General features: G+C 36.7%; 1 long non-coding RNA gene across 1 annotated transcript in view; it reads left to right on the top strand.

Annotated features, from left to right (window-relative positions):
* LOC128657792 (uncharacterized) overlaps nt 1-26194 on the top strand; it is a 36742-nt gene that overhangs the window by 9736 nt on the left and 812 nt on the right. The window contains exon 4 of the long non-coding RNA XR_008402124.1: nt 25285-26194. This exon is cut by the window's right edge and continues 812 nt beyond it. This is a non-coding gene — a long non-coding RNA (uncharacterized LOC128657792). The remainder of the gene's footprint in view (nt 1-25284) is intronic.

Here is a 26194-nt window from a genome sequence, read left to right as displayed (position 1 = left end):
GACATAGAGCCTCGACGGATCACCTCTCTGTCACTGAGAGCATGAAGACCAACCCTAGGAAGGAAAACCCTTGGCACTCGCTGGCGTCTTCCTTGTCGCACCGCAGCCATCAACACCCATCTTTCCCTGCATCTCCTTAATAAATGTAAAAACTGGACTGCATTCAGTAAGTTCATGCTCAAAGCTCAAAGTAATAATGACATAAAGTGATTGAAGAGCCCCTTTTATAACGCCTAGTTTCACATATGTGAATGATTTCAGTAATTGGATAAATGATGCGCCAAACATTACCTAACAAATGACTTGCACATTTTGATTATTTTCGCATAATTTTACGAGCAATTAATTGAATAATTTATTTAAAAAGTCGTATTCTCGTTATTTCTGGCTTCATTTGACGAGCACGATGGGATGTCCAAATGAATGTCTGATTAGGTCATCCAGGTGTGTTTATCAGCTGTAAGAAATGCAGGTGTGTTTATGCAATTAACTAAATTAATTATGAAAAACACATGAGTATTTTGCTGTAGTTTAATTCATATTTCTGATTTTTCTGTGTTTGGATGGCAGCATTGTGAAAGTTAAAAAGGTCAGTGATTACTGTGTTTTTAAGATGAAATATTATTAAATAAAAAAGTGGTGTATTAACATTTGCAAACCTAATATGGTATGATATGGTCATTATGATATGAAATATTGTTTGATATACTTTATGTGATTCATAATACCATTTACAAATCATTTCAATGTATTTTGAAGGCGCAAAGTTAAACAGTGATAACAATGAGCAAAAGACAAATTTTAAATGGTATTCTAACTCCAAAAAAGCATCATAGCAACAGAATACAAATCGTGACATTGTTTATTTGAAGTTACATGAGTGACTGACCTTTTAAGCTTCAATGGCGCTGCCATACAAACAGAAGATCATAGTTCATGTCATGCCTATGTAAATATGCAGGTGTTGTGCATAATTAATTGATAGCATAATTTGTGTTGTGCATAATTAATTGATAGCATAATTGTTGTGCAGTGTTTTCATTTTCTTGCTATCCTTTGTGTGAATGTGTTTTTCTTTTTTCAATTTTTGATTTGCTGTGCAGTGTTTTCATTCTCTTGCTATCTTTTGTGTGAATGTGTTTTTCTTTTTTCAATCTTTGAATTGCTGTGCAGTGTTTTCATTATCTTGCTATCCTTTGTGTGAATGTGTTTTTCTTTTTACAATCTTTGATTTGCTGTGCAGTGTTTTCATTCCCTTGCTATCCTTTGTGTGAATGTGTTTTTCTTTTTACAATCTTTGATTTGCTGTGCAGTGTTTTCATTCTCTTGCTATCCTTTGTGTGAATGTGTTTTTCTTTTTTACAATCTTTGATTTGCTGTGCAGTGTTTTCATTCTCTTGCTATCCTTTGTGTGAATGTGTTTTTATTTTTTCAATATTTGAATTGCTGTGCAGTGTTTTTATTCTCTTGCTATCCTTTGTGTGAATGTGTTTTTCTTTTTAAAATCTTTGATTTGCTGTGCAGTGTTTTCATTCTCTTGCTATCCTTTGTGTGAATGTGTTTTTCTTTTTACAATCTTTGAATTAGAGGAAGGGAATGCTATTTATAAAAGGGTATACATATTTAATAATGCTTTCCATTGAGTTTTATTAGCTAGCAGCATCGAACATAAGATTTCTGTTTTCCGATTCCCATTGACTACTATAGCATCCGCGACCTCTAAGGCGACGGGTTGAAAACTAGCCAATCAGATTCAAGTTCAATCCGATTGGCTGAACCAATCAGCCAATCAGATTGAGCTCGCGTTCTATTGGCTGTTCCGATCAGCCAATAAAATGCGAGCTCAATCTGATTGGCTGATTGGTTTAGCCAATCGGATTGAACTTGAATCTGATTGGCTGATTCAATCAGCCAATCAGATTTTTCTACCTTAATTCCGATTGGCTGATAGAATCCTATCAGCCAATCGGAATTTGACGGACGCCATCTTGGATAACGTCATTTAAAGGTACCTCATTCGTCGTCAGCCGGGATGGATGCTCCGCGTTGGTGGAGAGAGGATTCAAGATGCCGCTTGATGGAAGATGCTGCCCGATGGAAGAAGACTTTGCTGCCACTTGGATAAAGACATCGCTGGGATGAAGACCTCTTCTTTGCCGCTTGGATAGACATCGCCCGGATCGGATGAGGAGTTCGGCTCGGTTGGGTGAAGACAAGGTAGGGAGATCTTCAGGGGGGTAGTGTTAGGTTTATTTAAGGGGGGTTTGAATTAGATTAGGGGTATGTGGGTGGTTGGTTGTAATGTTGGGGGGTGGTATTGTGTTTTTTTTTTCAGGCAAAAGAGCAGTTTTCTTTGGGGCATGCCCCCACAAAAGGCCCTTTTAAGGGCTGGCAAGGTAAAAGAGCTTTGAACTTTTTTAATTTAGAATAGGGTAGGGAAATTTTTTTATTTTGGGGGCTTTATTATTTTATTAGGGGGCTTAGAATAGGTGTAATTAGCTTAAAAATCTTGTAATCTTTTTTTTATTTTTTGTAATTTAGTGTTTGTTTTTGTAATTTAGTTTAGTTTATTTAATTGTATTTTTAGATTGATATTTGTAGTTTATTTAATTTATTGATAGTGTAGGTGTATTTGTAACTTAGGTTAGGATTTATTTTACAGGTAATTGGGTAATTATTTTAACTAGGCAGCTATTAAATAGTTAATAACTATTTAATAGCTATTATACCTAGTTAAAGTAATTAACAATTTACCTGTAAAATAAATATAAACCCTAACATAGCTACAATGTAATTATTAATTATATTGTAGCTATCTTAGGGTTTATTTTATAGGTAAGTATTTAGATTTAAATAGGAGTATTTTAATTAATAATATTAATATTAGATTTATTTTAATAAGAGTTTAGTTAGGGATGTTAGAGTTAGATAGGGTTATTATACTTTATATATATATAATATAATAACGATATTAACTATATTAACCCTAATATAATTAGGGTTAATATAGTTAATATATATAATATAATAACGATATTAACTATATTAACCCTAATATAATTAGGGTTAATATAGTTAATATAGCTGGCGGCGGTGTAGGGGGATTAGATTAGGGGTTAATACATTTATTATAGGTGGCCACGGTGTAGGGGGATGTAGATTGTAGGCAAAAGAGCAGTTTACTTTGTGACAAAGCCCCACCAAAAGTCCTTTTAAGGGCTGGCAAAAGAGCTGAATTCTTTGGGGCATGCCCCGCAAAAAGCCCTTTTAAGGGCTGGCAAAAGAGCTGTTACTTTGGGGCAATGCCACGCAAAAAGCCCTTTTCAGGGCTATTAGTAGGGTTAGACTTAGGTTTAGTGGTAGGGATAGTTTAGTATTTTAGGGGTTAAATAATTTAATATAGATGGCGGCGGGGTAGGGGGATTAGATTAGGGGTTAATAATTTTAAAATAGATAGCGGCGGGGTAGGGGCTCACTTTAGGGGGTTATAGATTTAATATAGCTGGCGGCGGTTTAGGGGTTAATAACTTTATTAGGTAGAGGCGGGCTCCGGGAGCGGCGGTTTAGGGGTTAATACATATTTTATTGTTAGGATAGTGAGGGGGGATAGCGGATAGAGGGTTAGACGTGTCGGGCTATGTTAGGGAGGCGTGTTAGACAGTGCGGGTGATTTAGACTTTAGTGAGGTTTTGTAGGCGCTGGCAGTTTCTAACGTGCCGTAAGTCACTGGCGACGCCAGAAATTTTTACTTGCGCAGATTTCTGGACATCGCTGGTTTTTCCGACTTACGGCACGTTAGCATCTGACGGCGCCGTATATGGGATAGCTAGAGTTGCGAGCTGAAACTGCGGGCGACACGGGTTCCCTCGCTTGCGCCACAAACTACGCCGTTTATCGGATCGCGCCCAAGATCGATAATTAATTATGGCAGTTTTTTGCAATCCTGTTATTTAAATATCATCTTTTGTTTAAAGTATAACTGGATGCGCTAGTAATTTTAAATTCAAACGCCTAGTTGTACCGCTCACTTTTTTTCTGTGACTCGTGCATAAAGCAAATCCACTTACGTAAATTGTGTACCCTATATTTTCAATGGGATTTTCCTAACGCCGGTATTACGAGTCTTGCAAAAAGTGAGCGGTACACCCTCTCCTGTCAAGACTGATACCGCATTTAAAGTCAGTAGTTAAGAGTTTTATGGGCTAACACTATAACATAAAACTCTTAACTAAACTGCTAAAAAGTACACTAACACCCATAAACTACCTATTAACCCCTAAACCAAGCCCCCCCCCACATCGCAAACACTATATTATATTTTTTAACCCCTAATCTTCCTAACCGGACATCGCCGCCACTTCAATAAATGTATTAACCCTTAAACCGCCGCACTCCCGCCTCGCAAACACTAGTTATTTTAACCCCTAATTTGCTGTCCCTAACATCGCCGACACCTACCTACATTTATTAACCCCTAATCCGCCGACCCCAACGTCGCCGCCAATATATAAAATTCATTAACCCCAAAATCTAAGTCTAACCCTAACACCCCCCCCCCCTAACTTAAATATTGTTTAAATAAATCGAAATAAAATTACTACAATTAACTAAATTATTCCTATTTAAAACTAAATACTTACCTATAAAATAAACCCTTAAATAGCTACAATATAACTAATAAATACATTTGTATCTAGCTTACGGTTTATTTTTATTTTACAGGCAAGTTTGTATTTATTTTAACTAGGTACAATAGTTATTAAATAGTTATTAACTATTTAAGCTACCTAGTTAAAATAAAGACAAATATACCTGTAAAATAAACCCTAACCTAAGTTACAATTACACCTAACACTACACTATAATTGAATAAATTAACTAAATTAACTACAATTAATTACAATAAAATAAAATAAACTAAATTACAAAAAAATAACTAAATTAAAGAAAATAATAAAACAATTACAAGTTTTTTAAACTAATTACACCTAATCTAATCCCCCTAATAAAATAAGAAAGCCCCCCAAAATAATAAAAATCCCTACCCTATACTAAATTACAAATAGCCCTTAAAAGGGCTTTTTGCGGGGCATTGCCCCAAAGTAATCAGCTCTTTTACCTGTAAAAAAAAAGACAATACCCCCCCAACATTAAAACCCACCACCCACACACCCAACCCTACTCTAAAACCCACCCAATCCCCCCTTAATAAAACCTAACACTACCCCCTTGAAGATCACCCTACCTTGAGACGTCTTCACCCAACTGGGCAGAAGTGGTCCTCCAGGCGGTCCGAAGGGATTTTTATTATTTTGCGGAGCTTTTTTATTTTATTGGGGGGATTAAATTAGGTGTAATTAGTTTAAAAAACTTGTAATTATTTTATTATTTTCTGTAATTTAGTGTGTTTTTTTCCTCGTAATTTAGTTTATTTAATTTAATTGTAATTAATTGTAGTTTATTTAGGTAATTTATTTAATTATAGTGTAGTGTTAGTTGTAATTGTAACTTAGGTTAGGATTTATTTTGCAGGTATATTTGTCTTTATTTTATCTAGGAAGTTATTAAATAGTTAATAACTATTTAAAAACTATTGTACCTAGTTAAAATAAAAACAAAGTTGCCTGTAAAATAAAAATAAATCCTAAGCTAGCTACAATGTAAGTATTAGTTATATTGTAGCTATCTTATGGTTTATTTTATAGATAAGTATTTAGTTTTAAATATGAATAATTTATTTAATAATAGTATTTTTATTTAGATTTATTTAAATTATATTTAAGTTAGGGGGGTTAGGGTTAGACTTAGGTTTAGAGGTTAATAACTTTATTATAGTGGCGGCGACGTTGGGGGCGGCAGATTAGGGGTTAATAATTGTAGGTAGGTTGCAACAACATTGGGGGCGGCAGAATAGGGTTTAATAACTAGAATGTAGGTGTCGGTGATGTTGGGCACAACAGATTAGGGGTTCATAAGTATAATGTAGGTGGTACGGAGCAGCAGGTTAGGGGTTAATAATATAATGCAGGTGTCAGCGATGTCGGGGGTGGCAGATTAGGGGTTAATAAGTGTAAGATTAGGGGTGTTTACATTTGGGGTTCATGTTAGGATGTTAGGTGTAGACATAAAAATTATTTCCCCATAGGAATCAATGGGGCTGCGTTAGGAGTTAAACGCTGCTTTTTGCAGGTGTTAGACTTTTTTTCAGCCAAATCTGCCCCATTGATTCCTATGGGGAAATCGTGCACGAGCATGTTTTGCCAGCTTACCACTACCGTAAGCAGCGCTGGTATTGAGGTGAGATGTGGAGCTAAATTCTGCTTTACGCTCACTTTTTTGCGGCTAACGCCGGGTTTCTAAAAACCCGTAATACCAGCGTTACTGTAGGTGAGCGGTAAGGAAAAACTGTGCGTTAGCACCGCACACCATTACCGACAAAAACTCGTAATCTATCCGAAAGTACTTAAAGGGACACTGAACGCAAATTTTATAATAGGAGTAAATTAGAAAATTGCTTAAAATTGCATGCTCTATCTGAATCACAAAAGAAAAATGTTGGGATCAGTGTCCCTTTAAGGCTAGATTTCCTGCAGCATTTAAAAAAGAGAGTGAGAGTCCATTAACTTCCCAACCTCCCCAGACATGTTTCGCCGACATACTCGGCTTTTTCAAAGGGTTACGGCTATGCTGTAGTGGTGGGTTTTTATTCCCTAAAGGCTCCACCTTCAATGATGATTTCATCATGTGCCAACCAATCCGTTGTATTGTTGTCATCTTCAATCGGATTTCTGTTAGCCGATTCAACATGAAAAGTATCTGATATTAACCATAGAAATAGCGATGATTCTTAAATGAATACATTGTTGCATCTGTTCTACCACTGATACTTATATAAATTTATCTTGAACTCTTGGGCTTTATTGCTTGCAGATAATGTAATTAAATGAAATTTTAGCAATTGACTGTTCAGTAATTATTGTACAAATGGTCTACATAATCCATACCCAGAGGCATGGAAGATAAATATTGTACTCCTTACAATAGAATGGCTTTGTTAACATATATTATGATACAAGCTAATGAGAGTATCATTAAAACATTATACGCTTAATACTCTACTAAGTGTGAGAAAGGAAATGACTACCTGTCCTCTAATGATAAAGATAAATAAAAAGAAAAAATAATTATAAAATAAGAGAGTGAACTGAATGTGATAAATAATATATATAAGTGAGTGACAAAATGTGAAAATAAACTATTCAAAACAGCCAATAGAATTTCAGTAGCTCTCATCCTACTGGCTGATTTGAACAGCCAATAGGATTTCAGTAGCTCTCATCCTATTGGCTGATTTGAATTTAAAAAATCAAATCAGCCAATAGTAATGCAAGGGATGCCATTTTGAAAAGGCTCCCTTGCATTGAAGATTCAGTGTACAGGGGCGACCGTATACATAAGATGCTCCATGCCGGATGTAGAATGGACCCGCTTTGCGCTGCCGGGATGAAGATAGAAGATGCCATCTGGATGAAGATAGAAGACGCTGCCTGGATGAAGACTTCTCGCCGCCTGGATGTCCAGATTTAAAAAACTGTAAGCGGATTGTCAGGGGTTAGTGTTAGTTTTTTTTTAGTTTTTTTGGGTGTTATTTTTTTAGATTAGGGTTTGGGCTTTCTTTAAAGAGCTAAATGCCCTTTTAAGGGCAATGCAAAAGAGCTAAATGCCCTTTTAAGGGCAATGCTCATACAAATGCCCTTTTCAGGGCAATGGGTAGCTATGTTTTTTGCTAGAGTTAGGGTTTTTATTTTGGGGGGTTGATTGAGTGGTGGGTTTTACTGTTGGGGGGTCTTTGTATTTTTTTACAGGGAAAAGAACTGATTTCGTTAGGGCAATGCTCTACAAAAGGCCCGTTTAAGGGCTATTGGTAGTTTATTGTAGGCTAGGGTTTCTTTTATTTTGGGGGGCTTTTTATTTTTATAGGGCTATTAGATGAGGTGTAATTGTTTTTATTTTGGATAATTTTGTTTGTTATTTTTCGTATTTTAGTGTTTGTTATTTTTTGTAATTCAGTATTTTTTATTTTTTGTAATTTTAGAATTCATTTTTTTTGTGTTAGTTTTTTTAATGTGTAATTTAGTTTATTTAATTGATAGTTATTTTAATTTTAGTATAATAGTTATGTTAGGTTAATTTATAGTTTAAACTTAGGGTTTTTTAATTTCACAGGTAAGTTTTTATTTATTTTAAGATAGGGATATTGTAATTTTAATTTAAAGTTAGGGGGTTGTCAGGTTTAGGGGTACATAGTTTAATTTAGTTTTTTGTGATGTGGGGCGCTTGCGGTTTAGGGGTATATAGGTTTATTTAGTGGCAGAGATGTGGGAGGCCAGAGGTTTAGTGGTTAATAACTTTATTTAGTGGTGGTGATGTTGGGGAGCGGCGGAATAGGGGTTAATAGCTTTATTATAGTGTGGGTGATGTTGGGGTGTGGGGGAATAGGGGCTAATACCTTTCTTATAGTGGTGACGATGTAGAGGAGCGGCGGAATAGGGGTTAATAACTTTTATTAGTGGCGGCGATGTTGGGAGAGGCAGATTAGGGATTAATACATTTAATTTAGTGTTTGCGTTGCAGGAGGGTAGCAGAATAGGGGTTAATAGATAGTTTATGGATGTAAGTGTACTTTGTAACAGTTTAGTTATGAGTTTTCTGTAACAGTTTTGTGACGCAGATAGCATAACGGATCGTGTTGGTATAGGCTGGAACGCAAGCATTTTAGCTTCACCGCACAACCTGTAATACCAGCGCTATGGAAATCCCATGCAAAAACATCATTTTTTTGAGTGCGGGGTTGACGTTGCGTTACAGGCTACAATGATTGCGGTACAACTATACTGACACGACTCGTAATGGCTGCGTTATGGTTTTTGCACTGAAATGGCCATTTTTTCAGTGTTAAAACCATAACGCAAAACTCGTAATCTAGATGTTTGTTCCCTATCAATTTTACTCCCACAGTTGTTTTGTCAGGTTTTGGAAAACTGGGGGCAGTTAAATATGACAAGGAAGAGCTAGATACCCTGGTATCAATTAAAAATATTTCCCTCTTTAAATTATTTACACATTCAACATAAGGGCCATTTCTATCAACAGGTACAGTGGGGCAGAGGATTACTTCTTCTAGTCACTGTCCAGCCTGCTGCTTTGGGATATAGGGTCACCCCTCATTTCTTGGTCTCCTCGGGCATTCCCTAGCAACATTTCCTACCACGTCACAATTGTAACAGTGACGGGTCTGGCCATCATCTAACCATTCTGTTGTTGGCAGTTTCTCTCATTCCTGCATTGTCCCCTGCCTTTATGTTTGCCCCTATCAGCTTGCTGTCCTTCTAAGAAATATTTGGTGGGTGCCTCAGAAGTGTTATATGTGCCCACATAAGTCTATATTCCCTGTCCTGCTTCTTACTTTTTCTTTGCCAATAAGAGTGCTCTGTCACTGATACTACTATTTATAATGGCTTTTCCTCCCATTTCACAAGAATAGTTTTCACTTGTGAACTGACTTCATTAATGAGCCCTTTCAATAAGTATTCCAATATAGCCACTACATCTGCTTTTTGGGGTTTGCCTATGCTGCTGTGCTAACTAAAGTCATGGTTCAATCTATCACAGCAATCATGTACTGACTCATTTTTCAACTATTTTCCCCAATTCGTCTTGGTCTTAAAGAACTCTCTAATTATCCACTCTAAGGGACCCATTTATCAAGCTCTGTATGGAGCTTGTGGGCCCGTGTTTCTGGCGAGTCTTCAGACTCGCCAGAAACACCAGTTATGAAGCAGCGGTCTAAAGACCGCTGCTCCATAACCCTGTCCGCCTGCTCTGATGAGGCGGACAGGAATCACCGGAAATCAACCCGATCGAGTACGATTGGGTTGATTGACACCCCCCATTGGCCGCGAGTCTGCAGGGGGCAGCGTTGCACCAGCAGCTCTTGTGAGCTGCTGGTGCAATGCTGAATATGGAGAGCGTATTGCTCTCCGCATTCAGTGAGGTCTTGCGGACCTGATCAGCACTGTCGGATCAGGTCCGCAAGACCTTTAAAAAATAGGCCCCAAAGACTTCATACATCATCTGTCTTTCCATTAGGTTCCGTATTTCTGTCTTATTTTCCCACTAAGGAATATTACTGATACTTTCACTTCTCTTTTCATTCTACTTGACTTTAATAATTTCCCTTTATGACAGGGATAACACTAAGCCAAATAGTTGTCAGAAATCTGTTTTTTTTAGGGGTTTTAACACAAATTTACAGACTAATTATTCGATAAATTTAATTGGGTTTTCACTCAGAGGTAGAAAAGTGGCATTTAAACAGTGTAATTCACTGCGTGACCAAGTAGCATTCTGCTGGATCTGCCTTTTGGGGCTTAAACTTCTCGAATGGGGGCGTGCATAACACTGTCACCATCATTGTTACTTTGTTCTGACATACTAGTCGTTCTGTCAGCAGGTTTTACTTTGCTATGAGATCTCAAAGAATGTCCCTGTCCACCAGTCCATGGTACAAAAGCTATGTAAGTGGTCACATTTAATCTCCAAAGTTCCCTCAAAAAACAGTCTTTTTCATGGCTATCTTTGGTATTTATAGCTAATGGTACCAAACCTATTCCACACAAATCTTGCAGGAGTCCCTCCTGTTAGTACTGTACAATAATTAACTATGGGACAATTTAAGTCTACTTGATATAAACTGTTAATTAAGTTTGTGCACAAATAAACTTTTCAAATTTGTTTACAGTAACGCTAATACAGTTTTACAAATAAGAATCCAGATTAACAACTCCCGTGGTTCCAGACCACTTATACCGTGGTGTGGTCCCTGACTACTAGGATCCTGATGTGGTACTAGACAACTCACTAGTCCCTGACTACTATATTAACTTTAGAATTAACAAGTTTTTTGGTCTTAAACTTCTTGAAAGGGGGCTTGCATAACACTGTCACCATCATTGTTACTTTGCTCTGACTATCTAGTCATTCTTTTAGCGGGTTTTACTTTGCTTTGAAATCTCAAAGAATGTCCTTGTCCACCAGTCCATGGTACAACAGTCATGTAAGTGGTCACATTTCAGTCCGAACTTGATGCATCATAGTCTGGGGAGGTGCACTTAGGGTTTTACAAAGGTTATAACCAGTCAGAAAATCAGGGTCTGAGTCAGTGAGACACTGGTATAACAGGTTACATTCTATGAATCTGCACCTGATTTTCGAAATCTTCTACTTTATTGCGCAATTGATCACTAGTATTTTGTCAAGAATTTTTCTCAAACCACAACAAATATACATTCCATTCCTCTTGTTTTGGGGCTCCCTTCTTAATTGAAGCAAGTATTTCACTGAGAAACACCAACTTATTCATCTCCCATTTTCCCTCCAATAGCCAGTCTTTTTCCTGCCTGTGTTTGGTAATTTTATGCTATTTAGTTAGAAATTTATAGCTGATGATACCAAACTTATTCCACATAAATCTTGCAGGAGTCTTGTTAGTACTTATACTTAAATTGTCCCATAGTTAATTATTAAGTATACTAATTACAATTTATTTTGATATAAACAGTTAATTAAGGTTGTGCACAAATAAATGTAACCTTTTCAAATTTGTTTACAATAATGCCAATACAGTCTCATAAATAAGAATCCAGATTTTCTACTCCCTTGGTCCCAGACCACTTGTACCCAGGGTGTGGTCTCTGACTACTAGAATCCTGGTGTGGTCCCAGTCTACTTAGTAGTCCCTGATTACTCTATCAATTTAAGAATAATATACCAACGCCATCATGTGTATATTATGTAACATTCGCAAGCATATCCTTTTTTAAAAATATCTGCTTGATATTATTGCTCCAGACAATAATCTTTCAAATGAGGGGTCTTGGAGGTTTGTATCTGATATCTGGTGGTTTGAATATCCTCCACACATCCAGCTACCTTGCAGCTACTTGGTTCAGCCCCTTTATAAAGTCACCATGTGTGCTTGTGGTGACATCACCAGCAATCCCATAAAGCCTGGGAGTTCCTCCCACTAGGTCACCAATGGTCCTCTGCCTGTAGAACAGCATTTTATCAGTGATCCCCCTGCATCATGAAAAGGGCTCGTCATGTGACTGCAGGCTGTGATGTGAAAGATGAGTATAGCTATAGCTTATCATGTGCGTTGAAGGGGTCAAACAATTTCTTAGCTTTTCTTTTCAGAATTAAAATAAAATAATGGCAATGGGGTAGATTTACCAAGCAGCAGATGCTGTAATCTACCCCTGATGTTTCCTGCTCTCCGGAAATATAAGTTAAGAAGCAGCGGTCATAAGGCCAATGCTCCTTAAATCGTCCGCCACCTCTGAGGTGGCGGACTGCAATCATCCAGATCAGATAAGATCAGGATGAGTGACCCCCTTGCTAGCCGTCGATTGGCCACAAATGTGCAGGGGGCGGCATTGCACAGGCAATTTACCAGAAATGCCGGGCGATGCCGGGCAGACATGATTCGCTGTAGCATTTAATAAATTGGCACCAATGACTCAAATCAAGTCTATTTTTGTACCACCTAGTAAAATATCACCATAACTTTTTTAATAACAATAAAAGTTTGAGAGAACTTTTATTTTTAAACATTTAAGGCTAGATTACAAGTGGCACGGTATTTTTTTTTTGTGTTAGCGAAAATATCGCTAGGGTTAAGTTTTTTGCACTTGTCAGGTTTTGCTGGTATAACAAGTTGCAAAAATGTTTATTTTGCACTAGCGGTAACCTGAAAAGCGCATTCACCATAGAAGTCAATGGAGAAAAAAAATTGAAAAAAAACCCTACCCTAATAGCCCCTAGCCTTTTAATCCCTAATCTGTCATCCCCCCACATCACAAACACTAATTACAAATATTAAAACCTAAACTGCCATCACCCCACAACGCAAAGTACCTAAATAAACTATTAACTCCTAAACCCCCATCCCCCCACATTGCAAACACTAATTTAAACTATTAACTCCTAAACTGCCACCCCCACAATGCAAAGTACCTAAATAAACTATTAACCCATAAACCGCCACTCCCACATCGCAAACACTAATTAAAACTATTAACCCCTAAACTGCCACCCCACAATGCAAAGTATATAAAATATTAACCCCTAAACCGCCACCCCCTACAATTCAAAGTACCTAAGTAAACTATTAACCCTAAACCGCCATCCCCCACATCACAAACACTAATTAAAACCATTAACCCCTAAACCGCTATCTCCCCCACAACTAACATCTAAACCCCCTAAGCTTTTAACCCTAATTAAAATACCCCTAAATTTACAAAAAAAAAATCCTAACTACCTTAAAGAAAACAAACTAATTAAATAAAAACCTAATCTTACCCTTAAAATAAAATCCTAACATTTCACAAAATAAAAAAAAATAACATTACACGTAAAAAAACCTAAGTAATTACCAAAAGTACATTTTTTTTAATCCTATTCTAATACCCCTTAAATAAAAACAACCCCCCCAAAAAAAAACAATTCAAAAATAAACTAGCAATAGCCCTTAAAAGGGCCTTTTGTAGGGCATTGAATAGAAACACTAACCCCTCTAACATTACAACCCCCTCACCCCCCAAAATAAAAAAAAAAACTAAATTTGAAAAGGGCATTTGGATGGGTATTGGATGGGGGGAAAAAAACCACCCCCCCAAAAAAATAACAATAACCCAAAGTTGGTACTCATGATGATGATGGGCGATACTCTATCTTCATTCCATCGGCACTCCATCTTAATCCATCTTCATTGCAGCAGTCTATCTTCTAACTTTATCCCGGTGGTTGTGGTGACTTCGGTCCTCCTCTTCAGATTAGCGACTTTGTGTTAAGTTAGGGGGTATTAAGTTAGGGGGTTTAGATGTTAGTTTATAACTTTGCGTTGTGGGGGAATGGTGGTTCAGGGGTTAATAGTTTATTTAGGTAGTTTGCAATGTGAGGGGATGGCGTTTTAGGGGGTAATGTAAGTGTACTTTTATATGTATTTTTGTTGTGTTTTGACCAACTGTTTATTTTCTGAAACCAGTTAACCACAGCTTTTAGATCAAGGAAAGGATTGAAGCATAAGAGATGATTGCGCTATCACAGCCGTGATTTTGCTACACTTGTAATATCAGCAGAATGAAAATGGCTTACCAAAACACGATTGCGCTAACGCAAAACCGTTTGCATCTTAATTGTAATCTAGCCCTTATTCTTTTAAGTTATGCAAAGCACAAATATAGCAAAAACATTGTTACATCATCAGAAAAGGAGATAGAGAGGGCGCCACATAGTGTGATATTGTTTCATGCAGAATGATACAAATCTAGAGAGGTAATGTGCTTACCAGAAACTGTTGTACTGTGCTGTGACCAGTACAATCTCGCCTGCTAGCACTTAAATCAGTGGCTTGTACACTGCCAAACAGGATCTTTCCTGGGGCTCTTCCTTAAAGCTGTGGGCTCCAAAGGTATCTTCAGTATTAGCTGTGAACAAGTCTTCATTTTGCAACTTTGTAATTTTGCTCAGTATTGTTGCATAAAAGAATGTATACAACTTCCAGAATTAAAAGAATTAAAAGGCTTTATTATAACGCGTTTCTCAACCTCCAAGGGTCGTTTCATCAGATATCAAATGCCAGTTAACTGTATATCCATACTGTGTAAGTAGTAGATTTTTCAGGCAGGCTAATGACTCATTTCACAATATCCATTAGTGGTAGCTTGAAGAGCCATCATAAGTATAGTGGATAGTGAAAAAATAGTTCATATTAGGTATAGCAACATTCATACTTGTTAAAGAAGAAATGTAGTCAGATATATCTAAAACCATCTTGAAATCAAACTTTCTTTTTTGATAGTCTAGGCAATGTTTAAATAAATAAATAAATAGAACTAACATTTACAGAGATATTTGAATACAGATTCATCGAATGACATCTGGACAGGACTGACGGACATTTATGTTTAGCACAATTTAGAACTATGAATATATAATGGAGGTATCAGTTTTCATTATTCCTCATATATTCCAGCACTAGCAAGGATTATAGCAGAAAGGTCCAAGAGAGAATGTGCCCTGTCACATCAGTTTACTAATGTTTTTTTTTGTAGTATAATAGTGAAGAAAGAGGAGGGTATGAGAGAGATGGAAAAGCAGAAAAAGAAAAAAAATGTTTGTATTCTATTTCTTTCCTAGTTCCCTCTAGATGCTATGGGCTTCATGTACGAAGCAGAGTAAGCTGCTCCAGAGCCCTTGCAGGGCAGGTTCGCATATGCGAGCCTGCTTCCCGCAATGTAAGAAGCAGCGATCATTAGACCGCTGTTTCTTACACTCCTCGCCACTCTCAGTGATTGACAGTCCTTTAACTTGCACAATTGGTCGTGCAAATGGAGGGGCAGACATTACATACTCATCCGAGTGTGTAATGAGACATGCGGGCCAGCGGATCAACTGATGCAGTGAAGGCAGGCGGACAGCTTCGCAAGTTGAGAAGCTGTTCGTCTGCATTTTAATACATGGGGCCTTTTGTCTACATTAAGTTTAGATTGCTTCTAATGACACCGTGAAGTTATTCTCAACAAGTTGTTCCAATTAATGTAAATAATATCAAAACCCAAGAGGAATTAGAGCTCTAAATGAATGACAGATGAGAGCCACGTTTGGAGACATAACAAACAATATCAGGTTCCACTTAGTGCATATATTGAAGATCTCCCCCCCACACAGTTGCATTGATTGATTACAGGACCGCCAAAAATATATCTTGACCATAGTTGAATGTAGTCTCTTAATATTTTCAGTAGCTTATCTGGTTCTAAATAATACTGTAATTATATTTTGTAATACAATTAATAGAATATGGCACAGTAAATAGACTTCATGGTAAATAACAAGGCTGTTTGTCAGTCTTCATATGTTATAATAAAAGAAAATGTGCTTTGCCATTTTAAGATTACAGGTATAAATAATGGTTGAACCTATATAGTGGTCAAATAATAAAGTTACACGGGTTGTCTCAATACCAGACAGTTTCCTACAAATATATAATGTGAAACCCCTTTTTGTATCAGACATCTCAAACTATATAATGAAAATGCAGTATTTTTAGTAGGCCAGATATTGGCATGAGTTATGATTAAATATACTCTCAGGTTTGAGCTTTGCCATAAACTGTGGTGTGTTTTCAGGGACAAACTAAGGCATCTATGATAGAGCTTTGGAGTCTCTATATCTGGCACAATATGTTTAAAGGTCTGATTTATTTTTAAATATTTATTTTTCACATTTTCAGTCAATACACACAAAAAAGAAAGTAATTGGCAAAATAAACAAAAATTGTAGAGACGCAGCTCATTTTGTTCTGTCATAGTCTTGGAGACACAGCTCCGAATTTGATAATAAACAATTTCTGAACATACCTTAATCAGTGTAACGTCTTATTCTATATTTACATTTAACTTTCATAATTAGCTAACTCTATAACCATAGTGAACCAGAACATATATAGATAAAAAAAAAAAAAAGATGACCCCTTTCTCCTGAGCCCCCGCTCCCCACCAACCCCACCGATAACACACTGCTTAATGATTATGATTCTTCCCCACTGCCTCTCCTATTATCCCTCTATTGTTGTGGCAGCTCTCCTAATATTAGGAGCAAAAATGTTATTGATTTCTGAGAAGGGGTTATAAAATTGGATCTAATAAGGGCCCTATATCTAAGAACAATCTGTAGACTAATTCTGATAATATCATTTACAAGAATTTAAGCTAAATAATAACCTTATGACCCTTGTGGGTCCTCTATTTCAACTATCTTATCTTGGCCCGTTATATTCTGAGTAAATTTTACCTATATAGTTCCGTAATCTGTTACTTAACTATTATTTGGTTAAATTTACAATTCAGCTACTCCCTTGCGGGCGCTCGGAAAATTAATTATGATTAGTATAAACCGGAAGGAGGGGGGGGGCAACCCAGGGAGGGGCACGAGGCAAGGGTGAAGGGGACGAGAGGGAGAAAAAAGGGAAAGGAGAAAGGAAAAGAAAGAAAAAAAAAAAAAATGATTCTTGGAAGAGGGAGGATAGTCTAGTTGTTACTTTCTCTTCACATCTTCATTTTCAGTGTCTTTACCAAATTCCTAGAAGAACTATATCTGAATTCCTAAATGGATAGATTAAATGATCTATTTCTTCTTTTGAAAAAGTCTTTATAAATGCTGCCCATTTTTGGAAAAATCTATTGATATCTTGTGGTTCAAAAAGTTTTGAGTCATACTGTTCTAAGATGCATTGCTTTTTTATGCAATTTATAATTTCTGATATGCTAGGGGTTGAAGTTTCCTTCCATTTTTTAAACAGTAAATATCTTGCTGCTAATATAGTAATATTAACAATAAATTCTTTATCTAAAGAGGGTCCTTCTTCTGTTCTAAGAAATAATATTTTTATATAAGAGAGCGCAACATGGGTAATACCAATTCTCCTATCAAGCCAAAATTCCACCTTCTTCCACATTGCTCTAACCTTTGGACATTCCCATAGCATATGCTTAAGATTAGCTGCAACAAGTGAGCATTTTGAACATTTATTAAATTGAATATTCCCCCATCTATATCCCTTTTCCGGGGTAATATATGTCATATACAGTAGTTTCAAGTGTGACTCCCTCCATGTGGAGGAAAGTGTTGTCTGTTTAACGATTGATATGGATACTTGGAAAAATCCCTTATCTAGTCGAAGTGGGTCTATAATTAAATCCCATTTCAATTCAATTTTTGTTATATTATTTGGTCCTTTATTTGCATTGAGTAATTGATAGCAAGGAGAGATAGACATCTGGCCTTTTTTAACTAGCAATAACCATTTCTCTAATGATCCTAACGACCAATTCCAGCCTGAAGTACTAGTTAACTTCCAAATATAATGTCTTAACTGAAGGTAGATAAAAAAATCTTTTTGTGGGATATTAAATTCACTCCTATCATTAAATGATTTAATGCAATTCCCTGTTGTATCTATAAATTGTGCTACCCTTTCGAGTCCTTTTGTCTGCCATCTTTGGAGGGGTGATATTTGTAATCCTAATTCAAACTGCAGGTTACCCATTAGGGGTAAATAATTTGAAATTTTTTCATTAACTTTTAATAGGTTGCAGATCTTTAGCCACGCTTTTATTGGAGCAATAATAGAGTAAAATTTCTTAATCTCTCTTGGTATGTCAGTGATTTTATTATGAATTAACGCTGTAGGGAGATAGGGGAAGGTTATATTCCTCTCTAAGTCATTGTCTGTTACGTAATCTTTACAATGAATCCAATCTGTTACTATATGGGCTAAAAAAGCAAGATTATATAAACATAGATCAGGTAAGGCACATCCTCCATATTTTATAGGAAGAAACAATTTATCAAGAGCAATTCTAGGTTTCTTGCCATGCCATATAAATTTTCTAAGTGATATGTTTAAGAGTCTTAAATCTTTTTGCTTTAATAGGATGGGTATATTCTGACATATGTAGAGGATTTTTGGCAATAGTATCATTTTGTATAAAGCAATTCGACCAGAGAGAGAGATGGGAAGGTTCTGCCAATTCTTCAATGTATTTCTAGTAGTTTCTAAGATTGGGGAAATGTTAAGAGAATACCACTGTTCTGGATTTGAGGAAATTGTAATACCTAGGTATTTAAATGAATCAGTTGCAATCTTAAGCGGAATATTTTCTATATATTGTTTCGGGTGAGTTAACCAATACAGTTCAGACTTATTAGTATTTATCCTATATCCCGAGAATGAGCTAAACTGTGATATAATAGACAATAATTTGGGGATATTTCTCTGGATATTACTCATATATATTAGGATATCATCCGCATATAATGAGATTTTCAATTCCTTTTTCCTTATTTTAATTCCTTCAATGTCCTGCCTAATTAAGATTGCTAATGGTTCAATTGCCATATTAAAAAGCAATGGGGAAAGAGGGCAGCCTTGCCTTGTACCCTTCGCTAGTTGTATATCTATTGATTGCCTTGAATTAACTAACAGCTTTGTGTGTGCTTTCTTATAGAGATTATCGATAAATTTAGGAAATTGTCCTTTGAACCCGAATTGAGATAGTGTATGTAATAAATGGTCATGATGAATCGAGTCGAATGCCTTTTCGGCATCGACTGAGATTATTGCTTTGTCTGAGTCATTTTGTTCGCCACCTTGGGCTTGAGTCGGCTCTATTTTAACATAATCAATAGTAAGAAATAATTCACGGATTTTAGCTGAAGAGTTTCTATTTGTCAGAAATCCTGCTTGACTTTTGTGTATTATGTGTGAAAGAGGGGCTTGTAATCTCTGTGCTAGTATAGATGTCAGCAGTTTATAATCTACATTTAGTAGAGCAATAGGTCTATATGATTCTTTTTGAGATTTATCTTTGCCAGGTTTTAAGATAAAAGTTGTATAAGAAGCTGCAAAACTGGCTGGTGGTGGGGTGCCCTCTTTATACAAATCATTAAATAGATTTGTTAAGTATGGGACTATAGCTGGCGACAATAGTTTGTAAAATTCGCCGGGCAAGGCATCAGGGCCTGACGCTTTGTTGATAGGCAGATCCTCTATACCCTTCTTAACTTCTAGTTCTGTAATGGGAAGGTTGATTAATTCATTAATTTCTTCTGAAATTTTTAAATATGAGATTTTTTTCCAAAAGTCTTCTCTTTCAGAATTATTTGACGGGTTTGAAGAGTAAAGGTCTTGATAATATTTTACCATTATGTTTAAGATCTCTTCTGACTCTGAAACTAATTTATCATTATTCTGAATAAATTCAATTGGAGTACTCCCTTTGTCTTGTTTAACTAATCTGGAAAGTAATTTTCCTGCCTTATTCCCGTATTTATATAATTGTGATTGAAGTCTTAATTCCTGCTGTGTGGCTTTATGTAATAGGTGAGAATCTCTATCTTTTTTTGCTTGTGTGTATATATTCCAAGTTCGAGCTGTTTTATTGATTATATAATTATTATAAGCATTTGATAAGGATTTCATAATGTTTTCTTCTCTTTTTTTGTACAACTTAGTTCTGTTAATATTATAAGCCAGTATCTCTCCCCTCATAACTGCCTTTGCAGTTTCCCAAAATAGCATTGGGCGATCTTCATATTTCCTATTAAAATGAACATATTCTTCAAATTTTAAGTTTACTATCGTTTTAAATTCTGGGTCTGAAGCAAGATGTTGAGGGAAAAAAAATCGATTATTTCTAAGATTAGGATTTTGTGAATATATTTCAAGTGTTATTGGTGCATGATCCGAGATAGTGACTGGCAAGATATTGGCCTTAATTTGTAAGTTCAATAATTTCTCATCTACTAAGAATAAGTCAATTCTTGTAAGAGATTTGTGAGCCTTTGATAGACAGGTAAAGTTTCTACCCTCTGGGTTTTGGGATCTCCATATATCTTTTATTCTTAGATTATTAAATAATTTATTAAAAAGTTTGGCTTCTAAGTTATCTTTTTTTGTTTTCAGCGTTTTAAGATTGTGTCTAAGTTTGTCTAAGGCATAATTAGGTGACATATTAAAGTCTCCTCCAATAATTAACATCCCTTCTATCTTGGAAAGAATCTTATTTTGTAAAGTCTCCCAAAAAGCATAATCAATAATATGTGGAGCATACAAATTACAAAGTGTATACACAAAATTACCATGTTTTATTTTTACAATTAAAACCTTCCCTCTGGATCAGATTCAATAACCGTAGTTAATGCCTTTAATTTTTTACCTATTAAAATTGCTACCCCTCGTTTCCTTCCTAGTGCTGGAGTAGCTATAACTTCTTTCACCCACGATTTTTTTAATTTATGAACTTCTTCTAATTTTATATGGGTTTCTTGAAGAAGAGCAATATCTACCTTCAGCTTTTTAAGATGTGAAATAATTGTATTTCTTTTTATTGGGGAAGTAAGGCCCCCGATATTCCAAGAAATCATTTTACAGTCATTTACTGTCATTTTTAATTAAAACAGGTATGATACCCAAAAAATAAAAAGAAAACCAAAAAGGGAGGGAGAAAAAAAAACAAAAAAAAACACACATATACCCCTCTCGACTCCCTCTCCCCCGAGCCCCCCCAATCCCCATTGAATCAGATTGGTTCTGACCACTGCATCATCCCTATCTACAAACTGGTTGTACATTTCATAGTTCTATATGAGTTACTCTTACCTATGTTTTAGAATAGCTATTTTCCCCTTTTATTCAGTGTCTGAGGTGGGGATTGAGTTCTAGATTTTTCGAACTCTTGTTTTAAATATTTTTCAGCCTCTTTAGCTGTTTCGAAAAATTTAACATCTTTACCTGTTATTATTTTAAGTTTGGCAGGATAGATTAAAGTGGCTTGATAGCCTTGATTAATCAAGCGTGTGCAGATTGGCGCTAACTCTCTTCGCTTAGCTGAGGTGTCTGCTGAAAAATCCTGGAATAGCATAATTTTGGTGTTATCTAGTAGAATAGGTTGTTTTTGTCTAAAATATTGAAGCAGAATGAGTTTGTCTTGATAATTGAGAAGTTTAGCTATAATAGGTCTGGGTCTAGCTTTTTCTCTCTCCTGGTTGTACCACCCTAACCTATGAACTCTTTCAACTATGATGTGTGGATGTGTTTGAGGTATTTGTAAAAGTTGTGGGATTGTTACTGTAATTAGTTTATTTAAGTCCTCAAATTGTTTGTCTTCGGGAACTCCGATTATTCTAATATTGTTTCTTCTTGCCCGATTTTCCAAATCCTCTAATTTAAATTGCATTTTTACTACTTTAGCATTTAAGTCTTCTAGACTAGAGTTATGGTTTAAAGTGGTATCTTCTAAATCGGATATTCTTTGCTCTGCCTCAGTGATTCTTTTAGAGAACTGGTGAACCTCCTTAGATAAAGAGTTAATGTCATGCTTAATTTCATCTCTTAATTGTTCGAATTTAGGAGAAAGGGCTTCAGATATTTTGGTAACTAAAGTTTGTATATCAATTTGTTCGCTTGTATTTAGCGGGCTGCATGAACAAGTCTCTATTGCATTCTCTTGTGTATTTTTAGTTTTTTTCTCTCTTTGTTTACCTGACATGGCTGAAGGGGAAGTTCTGGTTTGTGCAGTGATGAATTTATCCATAGGAAGTGAAATGATTATGAATTTTAATGTGAGTTGTCGTGTCTATATTCGAGTGATATAGGGAGGGGGAAAAAAGGGAGAAGAAGTGCGAAGGTGGATTAGTGAATTTATCGGGTGATAGAGTGCTGAGTGAAAAATTAGTGGTAATGGGAAAAAAAAAAAAAAGGGCAGGGGGATGTAGGGGGAGTGCGTGTGCTCAAGGCCCTTCAGTCATGCAGTCTATAACTTAATATTAACGTTTACAACAATTTGTTATGACCTAAATTAGTTGGTATTTAGCTTTTACGTTTTATTCTTTAAGATAAGTAATACTAAGATGTCCTATGTGTTTTTTAATAGAGTTCCAGGGGGATCTGGGAGTCTAGCTAATCTAGTCAGTACAGTTCAGTTTCAATTTTATCTCCTACCCTGGTATAATATCTAAACAAGAAACAATTTTATCATGTGTTTTTATAAAAGGTTTAGATTGCTTCAATTGGCACAGTAATTATACTTTAAGGTTCTTAGAAGTAGAATAGTATATTAAATAGTCACTATGAATTTATTTAGCTATTGAATCTTTAGTGCAATTCTAGGAGCAAAAACAATCCAAGTCAAGCTCTATATAAAAATAAGCTTCTATCTTCCCATTGTTATGTGTGGATAGAGATTAATAGATTACACAAGACAGGTATATATAAACCCAGTTAAGAGAAAGTTACAGTCTGGTTTAGGAGAGGCCTATTACATGTATCTCAGGATTTTAAAAATAATCCTTTTGTTAAATATGTCCAACTTCTTGTGTAAATGCTTGGGTGACTCCGTCTGTTTCTGCTACTTTTTATCTTATGTACAATTTCTGCTTAATTCAGTTTTGCCCTTTTAATCAGTTTCTATCATGCTTGATCTATATACATAGTCTTCTTGCAAAATTTTTCAATACATTCAAAGATATACAATTTTCTCTTCCCCTCCTTCTCCCTCTCTCCTCTCCTCTTCCCCCCTTTTATTATATCTATATAATTATGTGAAACCTATAAGAGGTAGTTTTGTCACCTATTCTCAGCAAAAGAGTGTATTACTTCATTTACCTCTGTGGATTTGCTTTAATTTTACAGGTGATTAAAGAAGAGATGCCTGAAGTTTATTACTATCCCTCTGCTTATATAAAAAACAAACCGATATATGGAGGGAAGCGGGTATGCTCAGAACTGAGTGAGGGGAATTGTAAACTTATCTTATAGAAGGGCTTTTCAGTATATTTCTGAGGATTTTGTAAGCAGCCTTTATTTTGGATACATTCAGCTGATTATATAGATATTTCGCTAGATTTTTCTATTCTTACTGCTCAAAGACTATATGAATGTTTTGCCCTGTTCAGCTTTTGGCATTTAATAACTTCTATCTTAGCAATTTTATACAGATAGCTTTCACAATTTCATTAAATTCATGGTAGAACCTTCATATAAATTTCAGTATAACTTTAACAGCATTCAGGGGAGAGGAAAGGGAAAGAGAAAAAAAAACAAAAAACAGTTTTTCTTTTTTACATTACACTGTTGCCAGTGTTGAAAATATGTATCATACGGTGAAACTCTGTTCTCTCCCCGTAATAATAAAATCTGGAGAAGCAGCAATAGGAAATGTGCCTAACCCTTAATTATGCAAGGGGTTCAAGATATTCTAATAAGAGTTATAGTCTCTTAGGTTTTTGATTAAGTTTTACCCCCTTTCCACTTATTGTCTAAATTGTTCCTCCAGCCCTTTTAATTCTCCCAGTAGTTAGTTTATAAGCGTCTAGCGCAAGAAATGCTTTTTGTGGCAATACAACAGTCTCATATGATAGTCTATGATTTTCCTCCTGTGTGTGCTCTTTTCTTCTATTTCACTGCTTGAGGGCTGCCTGGGGACTTTGTTATATTGCCACTCAAGGATAAGAGATAACAAGAAATAAAAAGAGTAGCTGACCTGATTTTGCAGGTATTATGAGTTCCAAGGCAAACACGCTGTCAAGCTCTTTTCCGCTGCGGTGTAGCCTCTATGCTCCCCCGCGCAACATCGGTGGGGGGGAGCAGCCCAGAATAGAAGTACCTGTTCGCCGCTGTGAAGCAACTTCACATCCGGGGAAGTCGTCTGACCGTCCAGGGTCCCTCTCCCCTCTGCTCCAGTGAACACGGTCAAGCAGGTCAGCGGCGTATCCTTCGCCGGGTGCAAGATGAATCAATCCGCCTCCAGGCGTGTAGGTTCCAGTCAGGGTGAACGTATTCCTCTGCCTCTCCGCGCCGGGAGCGATCACACCAGGGGACCCTCCAGCCAAGCGGCGTCCATTCAACCCAAGTAGAAGTAAGATTATCTGGCCTCTAGGTAACAGGTTTAGGAGGCCCTGAGTTCAGGTTCCTTGCTAAGTGAATACAGGTGTTTGCGAGTCTGTCTGGCCCCCACACCCCCTCGCGCAGCACCGGTGGGAGGGGGGAGGGGTGGATAAGGTTCCAGGTGTAAAAGTATCAGGAAACTTGATTTTGTGGTTTAATATATAAGAGTCAATGCTTAAACACTGCTTTTATTCCTCTCCTCCGCTTTCCTTCACCTTTCTACCTCCCCTCTCTCCTTTTAAGTAGTAAGCTCTTCTTTTTAAGATAGGTGAGGTATATCTTGTCCCAGTTTGTAATATGCTGCAGGCTGCAGCTTAGTGCGGTCACTTTGCACTATTGGAGTGTTTAGGAGCAGGTGTTAAGTTGCTATTTGAGCCACCCCCGGACTAGGGTTTAGGCACTGGTTCTTTGCCAAGAGCTCTTGCAGGGAGCAGAGAGCAAGCGTTCACACGTCCTCACGCTTGAGCTCCTCCCATAACACTCCCTTTATCCTAAAGGTCTGATTTAGCTTGTACACCATTAGATCTTTACATGGTAAAACCAAATTTAGAATAAACTGGTCGAATATGTCTGAAGAACCCATTCCCCCGACTGAACAGATTAAAGAAAGTAGTATATTCATAACAGAAAGAGACATTTCTTGCATGGTGAGGGAGATTCATGTCCCTACTTGATAGCTGATTTAAGCAAATACTGTAAAAATGTCTTTTCAGAAATGAAGATGAGACTTGACTGAGAATGGACCATGGCCTGCAGAGCTCTAAGAAACGCTTAGAGTTCCATAATGTTGAGTGGTAACCTCACCTCCAGAGGGAACCAGACTCCTTGCACCCTTGAAACATCTAGATGTTCCCCTGGCCCAGGCGAGTGTTGATGACAGCACTGAAAACAAAGAAAGGAAAGCAAAAAAGGATGCCTAAATGCAATAGAGCAAGGAAACCAAGTACATTTGACATTAGCAATAAGTAAAATAGGACCCTTGTAAGACACTCTAAAAGCTGCCTGAGCATTAGTGCTTACCTTCCACATATGCTAGGTAGGTGCATGGTTGTAGATTTATTATGCTGCGGATGCAGCTGTTTCCGTGCGCGCCTTCAGGCTTGCAGGAAACAAAAGTTAAGAAGCAGCAGTCATTGACCGCTGTTCCTTAACTCATCCACCACCTCTGAGGTGGCAGACAGCAATCTTCCCAATCGGATTCGATTGAGATGACTGACACCCCATGCTAGCGGCCGTTTGTCCGCAAATGTGCAGGGGGCGTCATTGCACAAGCATTTTACCAGAAATGCTTGTACAATGATAAATGCTGACAGCGTATGCCACAGCAAATCATGTTTGTCCGACATTTCATAAATCTACCCCATGAAATCTATGTGAAATACTGAGCATAGCACCTTGTCATACCTGCACCTGAAAATGAGTCTGTGATTCTGTGGTAATACAGGATTACCAGCACTGCATAAAATTGAGTCAAAGTGCCCCTTAGTAGGTTAAAAGGGGTTTACACTTCCTGTTCAACACACAAAACTGTGGACAGATGGGGGTTACACAATTAAAAAGCAAATTGTACAAAAACTAGGATTAAAATTATTCACACCAGTACTAGCCTACAGTACACCTCAG

Source organism: Bombina bombina, chromosome 4 (assembly GCF_027579735.1).
Source record: "Bombina bombina isolate aBomBom1 chromosome 4, aBomBom1.pri, whole genome shotgun sequence".
Classification (NCBI taxonomy): domain Eukaryota; kingdom Metazoa; phylum Chordata; class Amphibia; order Anura; family Bombinatoridae; genus Bombina; species Bombina bombina.
The sequence above is the reverse complement of the archived record's forward strand: the minus strand, read 5'-3'. Positions and strand labels throughout refer to the sequence as shown.